This window comes from Neodiprion pinetum, chromosome 4, assembly GCF_021155775.2.
Source record: "Neodiprion pinetum isolate iyNeoPine1 chromosome 4, iyNeoPine1.2, whole genome shotgun sequence".
Taxonomy (NCBI): Eukaryota; Metazoa; Arthropoda; class Insecta; order Hymenoptera; family Diprionidae; genus Neodiprion; species Neodiprion pinetum.
Genome location: NC_060235.2, coordinates 9947922 through 9966718, shown reverse-complemented (window position 1 = coordinate 9966718; position 18797 = coordinate 9947922). Strand labels below are relative to the sequence as shown.

At 36.2% G+C, this 18797-nt stretch overlaps 1 protein-coding gene across 6 annotated transcripts in view; it reads right to left on the bottom strand.

Moving 5' to 3' along the window:
* The window catches only part of Tpst (tyrosylprotein sulfotransferase), a 276669-nt gene that overhangs the window by 96894 nt on the left and 160978 nt on the right, over nucleotides 1–18797 (bottom strand). For 4 of the 6 annotated variants that reach the window (XM_046624716.2, XM_046624712.2, XM_046624711.2 and 1 more), the window contains one exon: nucleotides 13681–13737. The exons of the other annotated variants lie outside the window; for them this stretch is intronic. The gene's annotated coding sequence lies outside the window, so the exon portion shown is untranslated. The remainder of the gene's footprint in view (nucleotides 1–13680; nucleotides 13738–18797) is intronic. 6 annotated transcript variants of the gene reach the window in all.

Here is an 18797-nt window from a genome sequence, read left to right as displayed (position 1 = left end):
CGTATAGAAGTTGTAAAGATGAGCCGTAGCGGAGCTGTCACGCGGTGTGAAAATTTATATTCTTACCATTCCGCTCGTCATAATCCTCGGACATGATGAGTAATTGTTCAATCACGGAGGAGTTTGCATTACAGAGAGTCAAGTTCGCTCAGTCTCTTTGTGTTCGTACAAATCGCCGAGCTGCACTTGTCAGAAATTTTTTTGAACTTATTTGAAAAAATGGATTCCATTTGACTAGAAACGTAACTCTCGAGATCTATAAAATGCTCTTGGTAACGGCATGAAGTTCACGTTTACAAGAAGCATAAAGTTGGCATTTATAAGTGTTGGCTTCATTTAAATGACGTTGTCCTGCCCTTTTCGGCAGGTGCGCGATAATGTGTTAACAATATGTAAAACAAGTTAACAATCCATACATCTATTTTATATTATAAACATTTTTATTCAAGTAGGAAATTTTGAATACATTGTAGCGTAGGGCAACATGTACCAATATCATTTTTGTTAAACGTTTGCGAATGACTTGACTATGACGCCACCTATCGGGTCTTTGCATAGCTATGAACCATCGTCTCGACAATACAAATATATTGTATAAACGTAACCTCAATCGGTCAAGTCGATCAAAAGTTACACGATCACTGACAGACGTACCAAAGAATTTTATATATGTGTATATATATTTATATAAAGATTACATGGAACCATATAGATTAGTTTTTGTCTATACACCTAAATATATATATCGTCCTTGTATACAATAAGGATTAGTTTTTGTATGCAACGACGATATATCGAACCTAGGTTGTTTATGTTTACACTACGCTCTTAAATGTGTCCATCAGAGCGACAGGTACGGATGAATAACCGATTCTTGTTCGGCGCCTCAGTTCGTCAGTCTTGTCGAATATTTGACAGAAGGAAGACGTAATGAAAGTGTGGAATATAAGATCCCTTATAAGAAGTAGCACAAAGTTAACGTTTATAAGTGTAGCATGAAGTAAAATCTATTATCATATCTTTTATATATAATTTATACCTTTTTATAACAAAGTTTATATTTATTGATAAAAAGTGATATCTCAAAGTGAGAAGAATTCGTTAACGTCATAGATCGAAAGTGCGTAAAACAAGTGAAATGAAAGGGACGATGATAAAAATTGTTGGTCATGGTAATTGCACGTTCAGGACAATATCGCACGGTCTATTCAATGTAGAAGAGAAGCGTACAGAGGTAGGGAAAAGTATTGTTTTTCACATTTTATAAGATTGAACTTCCGATTATAGGCGGTATATGAATAAATATGGGGTTCGTGCCGAGGACGTCGAACTGACTATAAGAAATACATTTATTTGTTTACTGTTCCAATTACTCAGTAAGCAATCAATACGGATCATTAAATTACAGACGATTCGCGTTTAAATGTACAGGCAACAACGGTGCAAATGGTCGGTTAATGAAGTAGTTGAAGCTACGTAACAAAGCAACGGAAAATGCGAATCGCTGCAATTGCTTTGTCGGATTGCGATTATCGTTGTTTTGTATAATTGGCAACTCATTGGGACTGATGCCAGTGATGGTTTATTAACCGTGGAAAGGTGAGGCACGTTGCCCAAAGTTAACACATAAGATAATTTTATTTCATTTTATTAAGATTTATTTCAACCCAATGAAATTTCGTTTTGCAAAAGCGAATTTTTTCATATGTTCGTGTTGATATAGATATTTTCAGTGGGTGTCAATACATTTGAAAACAGCAGTCTCAACTGCCAAGAAGTTTGGTTGAAAAATGAAAATGCCGAATTTGCGAGTTGAAGCTTTTCTCGTAAAATTTGCTTTTCATGTGCTTGCTTATGCTTTATTAACTTAATTGAACCCGAAGTGGAGATGGTAATTAAACCGCGGTAGTTAATAATCAAGATTAAGACCGGTAATTTTTAACGGACGATGAATTCGGTATATTTTTCCGGAAGGGACGAGGAGGATTTCCGTGACTGATCGGATCAGAAGAAGGTTCCGAAGCACGAACGGATCGTTGTTTTCCGCACAAAGCGTTACTGGGGTTTGAAAGGGTATTTTGGGCGAGAAAAAGAGCCGGCACATAAATCGAGCGAATAATTTAAGCAAGCGCTTAGAATTAACCTTAAATTTAGCCCAGCGAACGCGAAGCAAAAGGTATGTGGAGACCATTTTTGGGGTACCTACAAATATTCCTTAATTTAATTCTTATCCCTTGATCACAATAAAGTGCTCAGGAAATTGCCAGTCGTTCGCCAGGCTCTTTTTTGGACACTGATTTTCGACGACGATACAGCGTCTCCTTTGCCTGAGATGCATTAAACAAAACCAAACGGCATTTGACTGTGGCCCGGATGCTCGCAATAGAACTTTTAAAATTCTCAGGATAATTGCTACACCGATATTTTTAGAACGTCGATTTCAAATTCGATATCAACGTCATTAAATTTCTCAGGTTGAACTAATATGGCGCACTTTTATATGATATTTATATACATTTACAATGGGGCAGTTTGTACCGATTCTCTAGAATTGCTGAGCTTGGATATTCTGATTCGCAAATTTACCATCAAATGTTAGACCGATAGCACCTGACTGCTTGCAATGTACAGTTTTCAATTTCAGTGGAATGAAAATCGTTTTTTCAAGCCATCAGGCTTCAATATCTCAATCAACAAAAAATTCGAAATGTTCACTGCAAGCCGACAGATTATTTGACGAGTTTTCGAACACATGAATATCGCCACAACATTGCAATTGTATGCGTGAATTCAGAGCGATACAAAAATGTTGCAGTAATAGGTATTTCAATTTTCTGCGCGAGATGAAAACATCGTATTGCAGTGATATTACAATGTCACGTACAATAGTACATCGTGTTAAGCTTGCCATTGAAATAGTAAATTATATGTTACAGGTGCAAAAAACGGGCGATTTCCGATGAGTGTTGCATCACCGCGTGCACGTTAAAATAAAACCCAAACCCGCAGAGCAAAACCGAGCAGGGCCGAACAAGCACGGAAAAACCCGAGCTGGCTCGGCACTTCCGAGCGAGGAGTCTCATTGTCAGTCGTATACGAACCTCCGGCGAGTGAACACAGTTTCGAAACCCTAGAAATCTACGAGAGAGAGAGGGAGCTCGCTTCAGCTGATGTTGCAAACTTCATACTCCTCAGAAATCACCCACTTTTACATTGATTTAAAAGAAAATAATAAAAGCATTTTATTGATTGGCTTGAACGTAGTTTCTGGTGAATTTCATGACAATTTTCAAGTGTTTGATTATTTATCTATAGTTAGTTATTGATAAAACAGAAGCATAATACTAGCTGATGCTCAATTTAGAAAGAAAAATTTAAAAATAGTATGCGAAACTCTGAGAAAAAATGGGTATCCATCAAAATTGATCAGGCGTTTACAGGAATAAAGAATCCATAAACATTATAATAGTTGCACAGATAACAAGGTGGACAACATCGATGCCAGTAAACAAAAATGTCTCGGATCAATTCCGTTCCTTAGTGGCCTGTCACAAAAAATTGAAAAAACACTATTGAAAGAAAACATCAATGTTTCATACAAAATTACCAATACTTTGAATAATTTATTTACACCTTTAAAGTCAAGAACCGCCAGATTGAACAAACCAATATTGCATATAAGATCGAATTACAGACTGTGATAAATGTTACATAGGCCAATCATCGCAGCGTCTCAAAAACGAATTGCTAATCATAAGTATGATATAAAAACGCGTAATGCAGATAGATCGGCTCTGGCTCAGCACTCATTGGTTGAAGGGCACAGTTTTAACTTTGAAAATGTACAAATAATTGACGAAGAAACCAACTACCGTGTGAGGCTTATCAAGGAAATGAAACACATTTCTGAAAACAGTACTGTCAACAAAAGAACTGACATTGAAAAAGCTGAGTTACCTCTATTCGGACACCATTTAAATTTTCAATATAAATGAGCATAGACTGTTACGTAAATAATTAAGCCAGTACACTAACAAATATGTAAACAGTTGTGTGACTTTCAAAGATTGTTATTAAAATGAATATTAAGAGAACTGTTTGGTTAGTATAGTATGATTGGTTTCCACTTCCTTCTTGAATGCCATGCAGCAAACATCCCAAGTGTTAACGAATGTCGAGTTATGTAAGTGTTAAATAATTTAATCTTTTATAGTAGTTTTAATAAGATCAAACATTAAACGTTGGCATTTATGTGCAGAATTAAATTTGAAAATACTAAAAAGTATTTAGATAGAATATTGATTAACAATTGATTAGCTTTGCAAGGTTTTCAGCGTGAAACTTAGTGATCAAATGTAATTCATGTACCAATTTATGATTTTTTATATCAAAGAAACCCGATGATGGTAGGCGGGGCCTGCCGAAACGTCGTTTAAAAATAAAAACGATGGCTAAAAGTGCATCATTCTATCCCTGATCGTCGGCCAACGAAATCAAGTCGGTGTGATATCTACACGGTCACGAACTCCAATTCACACCAGCTATGCTCAAAAGAATTTATTTTTTTATATCAAGAACTCTTTAAATCATAGGTAATATAAACACGTGCACTCGTATGATATAATTGTTCTTTGCTGACGGTTTTCCACAGTCTTGTTGATCGGTGTAACATGCGAGAATACGTGCCACTTATTGGAGGATTCGAGGATAAAATATTAAACACCAATTGAGCGAAACCGAGCGAATCTGAAAGCCAATATCCGTTGAGCCGCGCGTCCCTCCGTCGGTACAACAGTGGGCCGACTATAAACGTGTTTGCGTAAGCTGTCCACGTAGGCGCGTGAGGTCCGCACGTCGCGCGTGCTATACAAACGTAATTACGCTACGGAGATGTAGGTATTCTAAGCTGTGTCTATGTTCGCGATTCGATCGCCACGTCAAGATCCGCGGGGCGAGACGACATGGCAGGTACAGCTTCATTGTGTCTGACACTTTCAATTATCGACTCCTCTCGATCGAAAGCTTCGAAGAGAAGAGAAAATGAGATTGAATAAAGCATTAATTAACCGTTTCGCTATCATGCGAAAACGAAGACATTGTGTTCCTAAGATGTTGTTGAAATACAAACTTTCAGCTCGTTATGATGGTTATACTCAGAATCGGAATTTGAAAAGGTGAAACAAGGGATTAAATAAATTGGGTGAAAATTTAAAGAACAATTAAATTTCTCTGATCCTGACAAACTTGATAAAAAAAATAAAAATATCTGCGTACGAACTATTTATTCATCGACGTAATGTGATGAATCCAGCTTCGGAATACTTCGAAAAATTTCGATTTCACTTTTAAATAAATTGATTCCTATCAGGATCTAACTCCTTTCTTGAATTTTCGTCAAGCATATGAGAATCGCATTTTCGAATTTTCTTGATCATTGTCAAGATAAAATGTTGGGAAACCGTGTATCTATCGCCATCATATCTTTTTGAAGAATTACATGCTCAGTCATATCTGTTTGAAATTGAGATAGTTGTGCATGATGGTGTATAACTAGTAATGCTGGAGGATTAGTCAAATAGCGAAACAATGCGTGGGGTTGAAGAAAAAAATTACAAACAGTCAGTTCATCGTTGACACGTAGACCAAAAGTAATACCGTTTTCTGAATTTCAGTTAAAAGCACTTTCTTTGCACTTATCCAATGTGTGTTCCGCGTGTATTTACTAAAAACTCCGACAGTATAAACTAATTGTAAAGGATAAAGTTCCGAAAAGCCCATAACGCTGATTAATTTGAAATTTCGTACATCCATGTATTTCAACTCACTCATCACGAATACGATAATGAAAATACCCACAAATTTGATTTTCAAGGTCAAAACTCGTAAAAAATGATCTCTGAAGAGTTTTTCTATTTTATTTTGATAAATATCGATCTTAGAAAAAAATGTCTTTCACAAAGATTGTAGCCTACAAAAAGTCTCATCTTTTATGTTGTGTACAGTTTTGGTTTGCAATAATTTTCTTTCGAGAAAAATATATGGGATAATGCTCCAATAAGTACGTTTTTCCAAAACTTTCCATTAGTTTCGATATTGTCTACTCACGAATTTGACCGCGGAAAGGTTGGAGATTAGTCTTCAAAGTGCATGTTTTTTACTTTTATTTTTGTAACGGTGCGTTGTGGTTCTGGTTATGCATTTGTCCCACGTACGCGGAACTTATTCTAACCTTTGGGCGGCGCAAGTCACCTTCCGCCTTTTCGTAAGCGATGATAGGTTGTGATTTCGGTTATGCCCTCGTCAGACAAAGGCTCGCAAATTCGGGAAATATGGCCTCATATTCCCGCAAAGGCGTTTAAAGGCAATAATATGCTATTCTCGATCCGCTTTTCAGGTCAAAAAAAAAAAAAATTAACATTACGGTTGAGCCTGAAATAAACTTTATTTTATTCGTTGAATGATAAAATATAGCCGGTTATTTTGAGCAACAGTCGCGGTTATTTGGTGATTAGATTTTATTTATAAGTCTTGTAGATGTAACGATGCTTTAAAATGCTTCCGTTGAAAAGCGGATTTACTTGTATCAATGAAAAGTGTAACAAACTATTCGAATGAAACATACCAATCAAGGGCTAGCTCATTTTTGCTAGATCATGTAAAACATTACCGATATTCTAAGTTGCTGCTGAACTATTTCAAATGCAACATCTATATTAAGGTGAGGAAACAATTTTTTTCAAAAAGTGTTTCATGATCTTCGTGCAATATTTTTATTGGTGTTGTCATAGAGGTGCAATACCACGGTATCATACCAAACACAAATCCAGTGTCCCGTCAGTCTCGGGCCGTGAAATAATATCTGCAAGCATGCTTCATTTTGCGATACTCTTCGAATCGGTTCCGGTATTTGCAGCCATCGAAGTACTCCGCATACAATACGGAGTATGTTGTTCTAATATGTATCTATTGCAATATTCGTATCCAATAACATACCTAGTTGGCCAGGAACCAACCAAGGATCGCACGGCTTAACTTATTTACGAAATTATTGTAATTTCCAGTTCTAGCGACATCGATATTGATGAAAACAGTCTCACGATGGCTCATTTTACTCTTAATTCTTACCGGAATTGCGCAAAATATCTCAGCTATGCACATTTTAGCCCCTGAAATGCGGGAAATGTGGGAATAGTAACACGTGTCAAAAAACCACACATTTTTTTTTACTACTTTCGAGATAGGATTAACTTTCCTGAATTTCGCAACAAAAGAGGGATGCGAGTTTGCTCGATCGGCAAGGGTAGGAGTAGTACATGACCCTAATGTAGTACATGTACTACACGACCCTAATGCACAGGTTGACGTGATGAAGTGAGGTGAAATATTACGAAGCGGAGAGAATGAACGAATAAATTGAAATTTATTCCAGTTTACAATCTGGTAGGACCAAACTTCCTTAATTGTTCTTTACAGATTTGATAACTGTCCGGACAGGAGAGTCAAAGTCAGGTTCACCTGCCTCGATTAAATTTGAATAACAGATCGTTGAAGCATTCAATTACTCCCTAAAATTCTAACCACCGTACATTCTGGATACATCAGCGAGATTAAGTTTTGGAGGACAATTTAATTCACCGTTCATTCAAACAAAGCCTCCAATATATCTTGCTTCGGTGTACCTAAGTTAATTAACATCCTCTTACACGTATAACGATGAGCTTTATTTGTCGTGGTTTTGAGAAAAATAGATCTCAAATCTATGTGTGATATTTTATTTGAAACGCAGATGCTCGATAAATAAATTTATTTATTTATTATTCAAATAAGTGGTATCATTGTTCTTTGCGAGATAAAATACTGTTGAAGGATCGCAAAACCCAGGTGCCGTTTTCGAACAAACTGAACTTTTTAGAACAGCGAAAAAACGTTCGCATTTTTGCAAATGTACACAGAATCCTTTGAAAAATAGCCTTTGTACCACTTGGTGAACTGAACTAAATAGCGAAAGGCAAGGTCGAGAAAAATTCACTCAATCGTGAGAAAGACATTCTTAAAAATTGATCTACGTCAGAAAAGCCGAAGTGAATCCTCATTGTAAAATTGTCTACCGGACCAAAATGAAGTTTTAGTACGAGTCGGAGTATGAAAATGTAAAAAAAAAAAAAACGATAATGTCAGGTCAAAACCAAATATGTAACAGAGGCTCAGCTTGAACAAGGTTGATTTAATCAAAGCTGTTCAAAACATATATCGGTCAAAATTTGGAATGATGACACACTGTTAAAAATGTTTGTAAATTTGTTACATTTACTACACAAAACTGTGGCTGAAAAAAAAATGGTGTGATTTAAAGTGAATCATTATAAGCATTCTCATTGAATTTGCAATTAAATTTTCTGATTTTGTTCAACTTGGTTGCAGAAAGACAAAAGCGAATTTTGAATTGAACTAAAATATTATATGTGGTGAAATGTATTATATTTGTAAACTTACTATACATATTGCTGAATCTACGTGACGAATGTACAAAGAAATTCGACCACAGCCTATTAAAATTAAAAATCTATTGCGGCCATAGGAATTAATATACATCTGTATTAATTTAAAAAAAAAAATATATATATATATATATATACATGATGAAAGTACGAAAATTCTAGACATTTTATCCATTTGGATAGAAACAATAATTCAGTTTCGTAATCGTACGTGAGTATCGCCAATTGATATAATATCTAAGAAAACTCCGCATTCATCTCAAGTAAATCGTGTTTAGGAATTTTGTCTTTGTGAGAGCGTTAATGTATATTGGCGAATTTTGTTTTTCCGTAAATAAATAATAACCAACCGAAATCCAGGCTATAACATCTGATTTTTATATATATAAATAATTTGCTTTTCGTCCCCGGTCTATAGAAATTATAAGATTTGTTGCACTGATATAACATCGATCGAGGTAATGAATTCAAAACTAAATGTTATCTATAATCTTCAACTTTTCGGTCACCCTTTCCCCGTAATGAAAATTGACGATTTTTCGGAAAAACTTCCTAGCTTTTCGGTGGAAATTTTACGTCTAGCACGAGTTAGCAGATTGCTCTCTAATCTTCAACTATAGTCATACGTTCTTCTTCCCATCTACTATCTCTGAAGTCATTTGTCACTCGGCCAACATCTAAATTTCCCTCTCTTTCGACAACCAAACTCGGCTTTTTCCCTAGGACGAACAAAACGCTTCCACATCATCTCATTGTACTCTTCGTGTATTTTACAGTATATCAATTATATAACCGATCAACAAACTCCCAAGATATCAGTTCATTTCATCTCCTGTTTTCATTCGTGAGTGTGCGTCGTGTGACGTGTTACAATTCCAAAAAGGGCCATGATACATCACGGCTTGGTATGGATGTGACGCGGTCATCGACAGCCACTCGTTTTGATCAAAGCCATTTACCCATAACAAAATCATTTGAATGTTGTTTTTCTCGTTCGTGAAACCTCGAAAATATTGATTTTTCATAAAATTTTATTCTCGGTATGACGACACTTCTTGTGACAAAGGGTGCAACTAAATCGAATAAACCAGCTGTACGTGTACATACATGCTCTCAGAATTTCGTGCTGGAACTATATGTGTAAATGCACCCTCATTATTAAGATGAAAAAGAGAAAACAGGAAGATTGTGGTATTCTAAAAAGATTGATCTGTCGAAATTTATTCAAAACTCACGATATGTGCCAGGACTGATTAATTTGAGGGCAAACTTTTCCAATTCTTTGATAATTACCACCGCTAATTATCCTTATTCTTTATACTTTTCTATAACAGTAAGAGAGTTTTGTGGAATGTGCAAGTAAATATTTTCCTGTCTATAGTACAGAGATGAGAAATTTTGTAATATTTTAATCACAGGGTTTTAATAACGTACTCGCGGTCCTAATGAATTCGGGTATCAGGCGCTCCGTAAAATTAATCCTTTGCAATGATTGGTTATTCTGATTGAGAATGCGGGCCGGAAAAGACTATAACGTAAAATAACGAAACGGCAATTACGTAAGTATTATATATTCAGTTTGTGAATTTATACACCGAGGATTGCAAGCGGCAAATTAATCGGTTCGTTAAGCTGCCGCAGCTGACCAATTCGACCGAGCTCAACCATTTTATCAACGTCATATAAATTCGACAAAATGAATCAAGGATGAAGGAGAGATAAGCTGTGCCGGCGTATACTTGTATAAATTTACGCGCGGAAAAACATTTCCGGAATCATATTTACCAAATTCGGCAACATTAAAATCCATGGAAAATTAAGCTCTCACGGCTCGCCTCGTTTCGCCTTTGCTTCGCACAATTTTTCTCGCCTCTTCAGGATTCACTGACGAATCTGTAGGTAACCTTTTATTGACTTTGAAGTCTCTTTGCCCGCATAATCAAGGCATCAAGTATAGACATACAATGCACTGAGAAAAATTTCATTCGTTACAGTGACTAGAAAAATTTAGTAAAACAGGTATCGTTGAAAAAACTGTTTGAATATTGTTGGAATTACAAAAAACGAGGTACGCGTAACCATTTTGCGCTGTCGTCGATCTTTTTTTGGTAATTGCAACGCAAAATCAGTTTCTGAGGTTTACGTCAATTTATTCTTGCACAAGCATTGAATTTTCGCAACAATTGAAATAAAATATAGCAACAGTGATCGTAATGAGAAAGAATAGTAACAGATACTAGATTTTATAGTAACAGTTAGAAAACTAATATTTATTTTCTACCTAGAACTATATTTTTCGATTGTGGTTAGAAATGAAAATAGTCAAGGACTGAGCGGTAACTGGAACTAAAAATTTCTTTCAGTGTCTGTATAATATATCTAGACGTCTCAATTTCTTTGATGACTCAGAAGTTGCAAGTATTAGGTACGGAAGCGAAAAAACATTCATCTGCGTAGATATTTTGACATAAAAATTGAGACATTTTTTTTATTCAAAAAGGTAAATCAAGAAACCTAGCAGCGAATAAAATCATGAGTGCGGTTGGAAAACTGTCGCAAATGAAAAAAAAGAAGTTACAACTGACTTCGTCGAAGACATTCAACAGCCGTGAGTCGAATTAAATCAAATAACAATTGCATTATTTATCCCCTAATTGAGAACAAATTTTCGTTAGTGTAAAAACGTTTGTAAATGATTTGTTCATTGGGCTTCGAGAGGTAGAGTCATTGGAGGCCGGAGGGTGCATGTTATTGATTCCAGCAACTGTATTTAATGAAAACTATAAAAGAGAAGAGATTGTGGCAAAAACAGAATAGCTAGCCGAATATATTATAGCAGACCTATTGAAATCATTACGAACGTAGACTGAACAATACGAAGAATGGGTTTGATCGGTTCGATGGGAAATTATTGGTTTTGCATTAGTGGAAAATAAACACGCATCTACACAGCATGTGTATACATGAATTATATTTTTCCCTACTCTATATTCAAATCACAACGAGCTGCGCTGGTTAATTGCAAAATGGTAGCGATCCATTAATTACGTGGCTCGCGTCAGCAAAAAGAGGTAACATAATTAATTTATTTCGCGAGCCTAACGGGCAAAAGTGTAATTTTTACGGTCGAGGGCAACGCATATTATCCAGCAACACTCGTTATCACCCGGCATGAATGTGTTATTCCTTGCTGAATATACGGAAGGCAGAGTCGAGAGAAAAATCTCAAAGAGAAGTGAAAAAATAGTACTTGATGAAAAATTGCGAACTCACGCAAAAATCAATTTCTTCGTATAAACTATACTAACAATAAGTGACACGAGACTACAGAATGCTAAGAAATGTGTAGATGTTAAAAATCGGGTGTCCCGTTTAAAACTGCGTGTTAGCATATTTCGAAAACTAATGAAGAGACGTTTCAGCCGAGAGTTCAATGATTTCGAAATAGACACAAATTAGCAGCACTAGCTCGACTACCCTTTTCACGACATCTAAGCGACGTCTATTTTTTCAAACGACAATTCATTTTTTACTACTCATCACTTGTGTAGTGGAAAGAAACGTATTGTTTTCAGCAAAAAAATTATTCTAGATCATTTTGTCATATCTTTATGTTTCATCACCTCCGAAAACCAGAAATCAAAGTTTGTGGGAACTCGATCGTCTCCCGAACGGCCGTAGATGGGGATCCAAAATTTACAGGATGTCCTCGGTTAATATCAAAGTGAAAATCTTTCATTTTTGGCTATTCCAACTTCCAGTTGTTCAGTGTGCGGTGAATAATTCCTGGCAACCAAATCATAAGAAATACCAAGCAAGCTTGCCGGTCACGATTTATAGTTTTCAATAAAATTCACACTGAGAAAAATTTCATTTGTTACAGTAACTAGAAAAATTCAGTAAAACAGGTATTGTTGAAAAAACTGTTTGAATATTGTTGAAATTACGAAAAACCGGGTACACGTCACCATTTTGCGCTATCGTCGATCCTTTTTTGGTAATCGATGAAAAAACGTGTTCATCTCAACTGCATTAATAAATCGTTTATTGTAAAAAACCTGCAATCTTTTTCTTGACTATATTTAGGTTTGACCAAATAAAACACGTAATTCCTGTTCCAACGAAATAGTCGCGATTAAGATCTTCCAAAATTATCACCATCCACAATCGACCTTTTCTACTAAAGTTCGAAACGTTTTTGTACTTCACTTATATTTCAGACTATTTTAATGGGTTATTTGAGAGAGGCCGCTTCGTAAATATCAGTCGTGGGCGACCTGCTTCGAAGGCAATTCATCTCGTGAAAAAAGTTTTAGAATATTACACGCTTCCAAAGATACATACATACACAAGAATCAATATTTCCTATACGTTATGCAGCTGTACAGGTATAAGGATGCGTGTATAACGCATAATGCGCTGGAATTATTCAAGAGTGTGACAAAATATTATTTGTAAAATAAATTGCGTTATTTTTCATACGAAGTAACATATTGCGCAACTCGGGCCACCGCAAGGGTGGCGCCTCAGTAATGGCACTTCGATTTTTTATGAAAAATATCATTCGATATCGGAGGACGCGGACATTGAATTTATGACGCATGGACGAGTTCGTATGGCTATAGGTATACCAGTTGCCCGCCTAGAAGACCGTGAGTAAAATAGACATCAGGAATCGTAGGAAAATATATTGTGTTTGTAAATCGCCGGATACATTTCCGATCATCCCTTTAATGGTAACATGTATCACGCGTTTTTTTCGATCTATAGGTATAGCAACGAACATTATGTGGGGGCAGTCTCCGTTAGTTTGGTGACTTATTTTTGGATTTTTATACATGTAATAATTGTTCAAGGTGAATTTTTATTGCCATCCATTTCTATTTTTTTTCCGCTCGAAACAGCCGTTGCGGTAAGGAAAGTAAAATATGAGATATGTTGCATTGCAAAGATCAGTCGCGAAAAATATTCTATGAGATCAAAAATTTTTTCATCATGGACTTACCTGATCTTTGATAGGTATACTTATCGAGTTCAATTATTTTATATCAACTATACCTGATGAAAATTTTCTATAAATAGTATTTTTTTAATCAATGTATCGTACTTTTGTGCTTACGTACATTTATTTCTGCATTTATTGAAATCAAAAATATCATTATATAAAGATTTAGAAACTAACCTTTAGTAGGCGTCAATTTCAATTTTGATCCGGCCGCCTTCCAAAACAATTTCGAACCTGCGATAGAAAAAATATACATTGTATACCAACTTATCTATTAAGCGGAAAGGGTGCCTGTAACCATGAATTTTTCTTCATTCAAGTAAAATGGATTTTTTTACAGCCAAATGAATTCTAAGGCCTGAACGACGAGATTATTGTTACATATTTTTCCCTTTTCACGATTAAATGCGGCGGTCGAGGACTTTATTTAGAATGTGGGTTTGAAGATTCATCGTTTAAGCTTCATTTAAATACAATTAGCGAACGGAGAACCGATGTATGATAATTTGTAGTATTTCAAGTGGTCGGTTAAGTTAAGAACTTTCTTCTCCTCCTTCAGCTCACAGATATGTAACATTTTTGCCCATAGGTTGTATGAGCATGAAAATAACATGGGAAGGAACACGAGGGAGAATGTCCATCAGGCTATATTTTTTCCATGATGTATGGAATTTCCGTACGTATAAAAATGACATAGAAATTCGCTCGACCCAAGCGAAACTTACATTGGAGATAAAAAAAGAAGGTATACCGGTTTAGCGAAGATAACGCGGTAGTCTGATACCTAACAAAATTTCGTAAACAATTCATCAGCTGCGTGACACGTGACGTGAACGGATGGAAGAAAAATTAGAGCCAATTCTTGAAAGTTTGTAAATTCAAGAAAGGATGATCAGCCATCAAACAGCACTCGCACCGATTTATATCTACGATGCACAAATAGTGGGAAAAAAATATAATTCACCAATAAGGTTATTTTTCACTCAGTAATTATTACGTGACAGGACAGTTAGGGGCATAAACTTAGAGAGTCGTAGCACTTTATGAATTTGTAGTTCTCATAGAAAAGACTCGAACGAATAAGACGCGTAAGACACAGTACAAAAGCCGGAGAGCTTTTTTCACTAGCATGGTTGTTTTTCATGTAATCTGAAAAGTCGTGTTGCGAAGAACCGAACGTTGATGCGGAATTCAAATAGATTCAGTAAGTGGTGATAAAAATATCCTTATTTACAAAATTGTGACATTGGTTTTGAAAAACAAGTAATATTTTCATGATATAACCACTCTGGTATGACATTGATGACAGTGTAATCAATAATGTATTTATTAACGCTGAATTTTAGCCTAGATATGTATATAAAGAAGTCTAGATATATGTAGCTGTTGCCCGCGACTTTGTTCCTGGCATGCGTTGCAATGCCACTCAAAGAAAGAAAAGTGTTTTAAAAACACACGAACTGCCACTAAACTATATGAAATGGGCTCATTTGTTGAAACGACTCACGCGCCACCTATTCTAAAATGGTTGTACTAATCCACGCGGAGGAAAATGAATTCTTGAATCAACAAAATAGATTTTGTTCTGCAATTCATGCAAAGTACTTACGCCGAGCAAGGATCTGCCAGCCTATTTTATCATATCATTTTCACACCAAGTAAAAGGCACCATTTTGTTTACATTATACCAATCGTATCGTTTCGATAAATACGGTATTCGTGGAATACAAGGCAGCGTAACCGACGACTGGTGGTGCATTCCTCCCCAATGGAAACATAGGTTATACGGCAAACATCCCACCGAACCTACCAGACCGAGTTGCAACAACGAACCCTGGTCAACTCCTGGATACCCACAAACTGCGCAACTCGGGGTCGAGCAAATACCGCGTCACGTCCGGCGGAAGCTCGACGGTTACAATTTGAACTATGGTACACCTCGGTATGCCCAAGATGAATAGATGCATCCTTGAAGCAAGGAAGTGCAAGAGCTCACTGTCCGTATACGTGCCTTATCTTTCGTGTTGATTGTTTATTTCTGCAAAGAAGTTTAGGCACGTGCGTGGACTTGGCAACAAATATTGATCTCAATATGGTATCCACTTAAAGGTATTACTTCCAATATTTATTCAAGAAGTCAAGTCGTCGGTTAAGGTCGTTATTCTTCAATTTATTGACATTGCGATCGGGAACCCAGGCGAAACATTGTCAGGCTAATACAAAATGATGTACAATATCAGAAAATATGCTTGAATCGACAGAGAAGTATAAACCACAAAGCAGGATTGAGTATACTTAAATATAGAGGATCTTGAATGATCGACCGGTATTTGACGTCAAACCATCGGAACATCGAACTTGACCTCTTGGGATTCTAATGTCCAATAGATTTTTTTGATTGCTTTGGTTAAAAATGATACCACTAATTTTTCGAAATTTTTCGGCCATTTCGTAAAAGTTGTAATGATTCAAATTCAACCGCTCAATGAGCCCGACACGAGCGGATGAGATTTGGCGCACGGAGTGGGACACCTGGTGCGTGTCGTCACTAATTTCAAATATAGCCAGAAGAAGAGGCTCTTGGTAAACGTCTCTCTAGGAGGAAGGAGGTGCGGAGGTTCCCATCTCCAAAATTGAATATCAAATACCAAGAATCGACGAAGGTGTAGTAAAGATAAATTTTACTATAAAAAAAGACTTTTAAAACTCAAACAGCAAAAGCATCAAAAATCACATAAAAATTAGAGAGAGACGATTTAAAAAGAAGAAACAATCTAAAATCAGAGTGATGTTCAAGAGTGTATGAAAGACAAATATTTGCAATTGTTTATAAATTTAACAATATACACCATTTTAAACAATATACGCATGGAACGAATGAACGATGGAATGGATAAACGAATGAATCTCAAATATAATCACGGCTCGTGTTTTAATATATCAATAAATAAATTAAATTGTGCTATGCTAGTCGTGCCTTACAAAATATAGGGGATGTTTATTCATTAATTAATTAAATATATAATTTCAAATTTCAATAAATTCTTATAAAGTGTGGCGCCCGAAATATCATTGACATGAGGATGCACATTTTTTAAATCCTACGTATCTTCATTACAACGATGCGGAAAAAAAATCTTGTGCACGAACAAGATTTGAATGAAATTGTTACTCTCATCTTAAAAAAATACCAATTTCACCTGAACGAAGCAAAGTTAATTCTCACAGAAATTTTACCTAGGGTTTTTTACACTGATTTGGAACTGTTTTGGAAAGTGGCAAGATCAAAATTGAATTTGACGCCTACTAAGAAGTTTTCGGAGATTCCATGAAAAGATATTCTACATTAAAATCTGAAAGTAACAGTTTCAGGAATGTTTTACAGGGCTGAATTAGTGCATTTTGACCTATTCACAAGTAAGGAGAAAGCGACGAAACAGCAACGTTGCGTTTTTTTTTCATTCGGTCACAACATTACCTTAACATGGCGCATTTTTTATTTTATTTTTTATTTCTTTCTCTCCGGTGTTTGAACTTTATTATTTTCAAATTTTATTCCCCCGCGATAAAATTACACGTGTTACGAGCGTCAACAGCAGATTGACGGGTAGGTGAAATGTGACGTGAGCCGGTTTACGCTCTTTTTTCAGAAATCGATTTATAATAGTATTTCACTTCACGCTTCTCAGTTCGTATTATTATTATAGCCCTAAAAGCGGGAGCGGAAAGAACATTCAAAGACAAATGATTAAAGAAATCAGAAGACAGATGTTTTTCTCATTTTTCATCACGATGGGATTTCATCGTTCTCCAGTGTAACTGATATTATAATTGTGAAGAAAATGATACATTGATTCTATAATCAATGCAGCGCTTTACAAGGTCTTACGATTTTTCATCGCGAAGCTATATTCAACGCATGAGTCAGAGAACAGTGGGCGCGTATAAACTGTTATTTAAACCGGGAGATTAGCAGTTGTTTGGGCATTCAAAGTTTTGCATCGCATCGTGATTCAGAGAGATTCGGTTTTTGACTGCGAGAAACAACCTCTGGGACCAGAAATCGACGGAGTACATGAAAAAATCATCTCATATATCACACTTATGTCTCTCAATTCCATGACCTTATTGTTAGCAACGCATAATGCGTGACATTATTAGTGTTAAACGTATCCGAAAATGGGAAGAATGCAGAAAAGATAAAACGATCAAGCGTTTCAAATGAAATACTGCTAAATATTTTTTAAGCCTTGAAGCTCGCGGGGAAAATTGGATCGAGACCGAGACGTATTGATAAATACTTGATTCGCGGGTAAAGTGGTGGCTGAATGTCGTTTCAAGATTCATAATAACGAGCTGGCATGAAAAAATGAAGAGGCAAGATGTCCTCCCCTTTCTGAAACACCGATAAAAAAAAGTTTCTTTACTTTCTTTAGGCGTCGAAAGGTGTTTGCGACGAAATTAATTTTGCTCAAGGTGGAAGCTATATCGTGTCGAAGAAGAAGTTGAGGTCAACAAATTGTTCATTTATTTAAACATATCGTTGATGAAATATAGAAATACTGATATTGACTATGGCATAAAAATTACCGGTGTACAAATTAAACTACGAAAACAGTTCGCTTAGATTAAATACATTATACAACGTCATGTTACTGCAAAATGTGAAGTAAGAGAATGCGCAACGTTGTTGATGCAAGAAAAATTAGATACCCGTTCGGGACGGCTGATCGCAGGCGACTAAATTTTGGGTATGTGGAAAGCAGGCACACGGCTTCGGAGTCTCAGAATGTGCTACTCTAACAATAAATAACATTTGACATCATAATATAGTGTTCGTCAATTTACAGGGCATGGGTTAAAAATCCTAGAAGGTCTTTGCAGTAGCAACATACGGAGTGTCCGGTGTTTTAATAGTCCTTTCAGACCCTGGGAAAGTTTATTTCAGTTACTTCACCACCGGGCACATGTGCATTTTCTTTGTTTTGCTAAAATTTTACGCGAGCAAAACCAACGTCGTATATTTCACTCTGCAGCAATGGAGGGTGGGTCACGTTTTAACCTGCAGGTGCCTGGCAGCAAGAATACCGTTTATATTTTGCGTTTATGAATTAGGTATGAGAATAGTACCCGCGGGAAGAAATTCATAAGCGAAGTACATTTTCTTGGGGAATTCAAACGGTGTCTGCACACTCGTACGCTCGGACGGAGTTATCCACCTTGGTGGTTTTTCCGTAGGCTGAAGCGACTGTTTCGACGATATTCAAACCTGAAAAATAAAACGATCTCCTTTC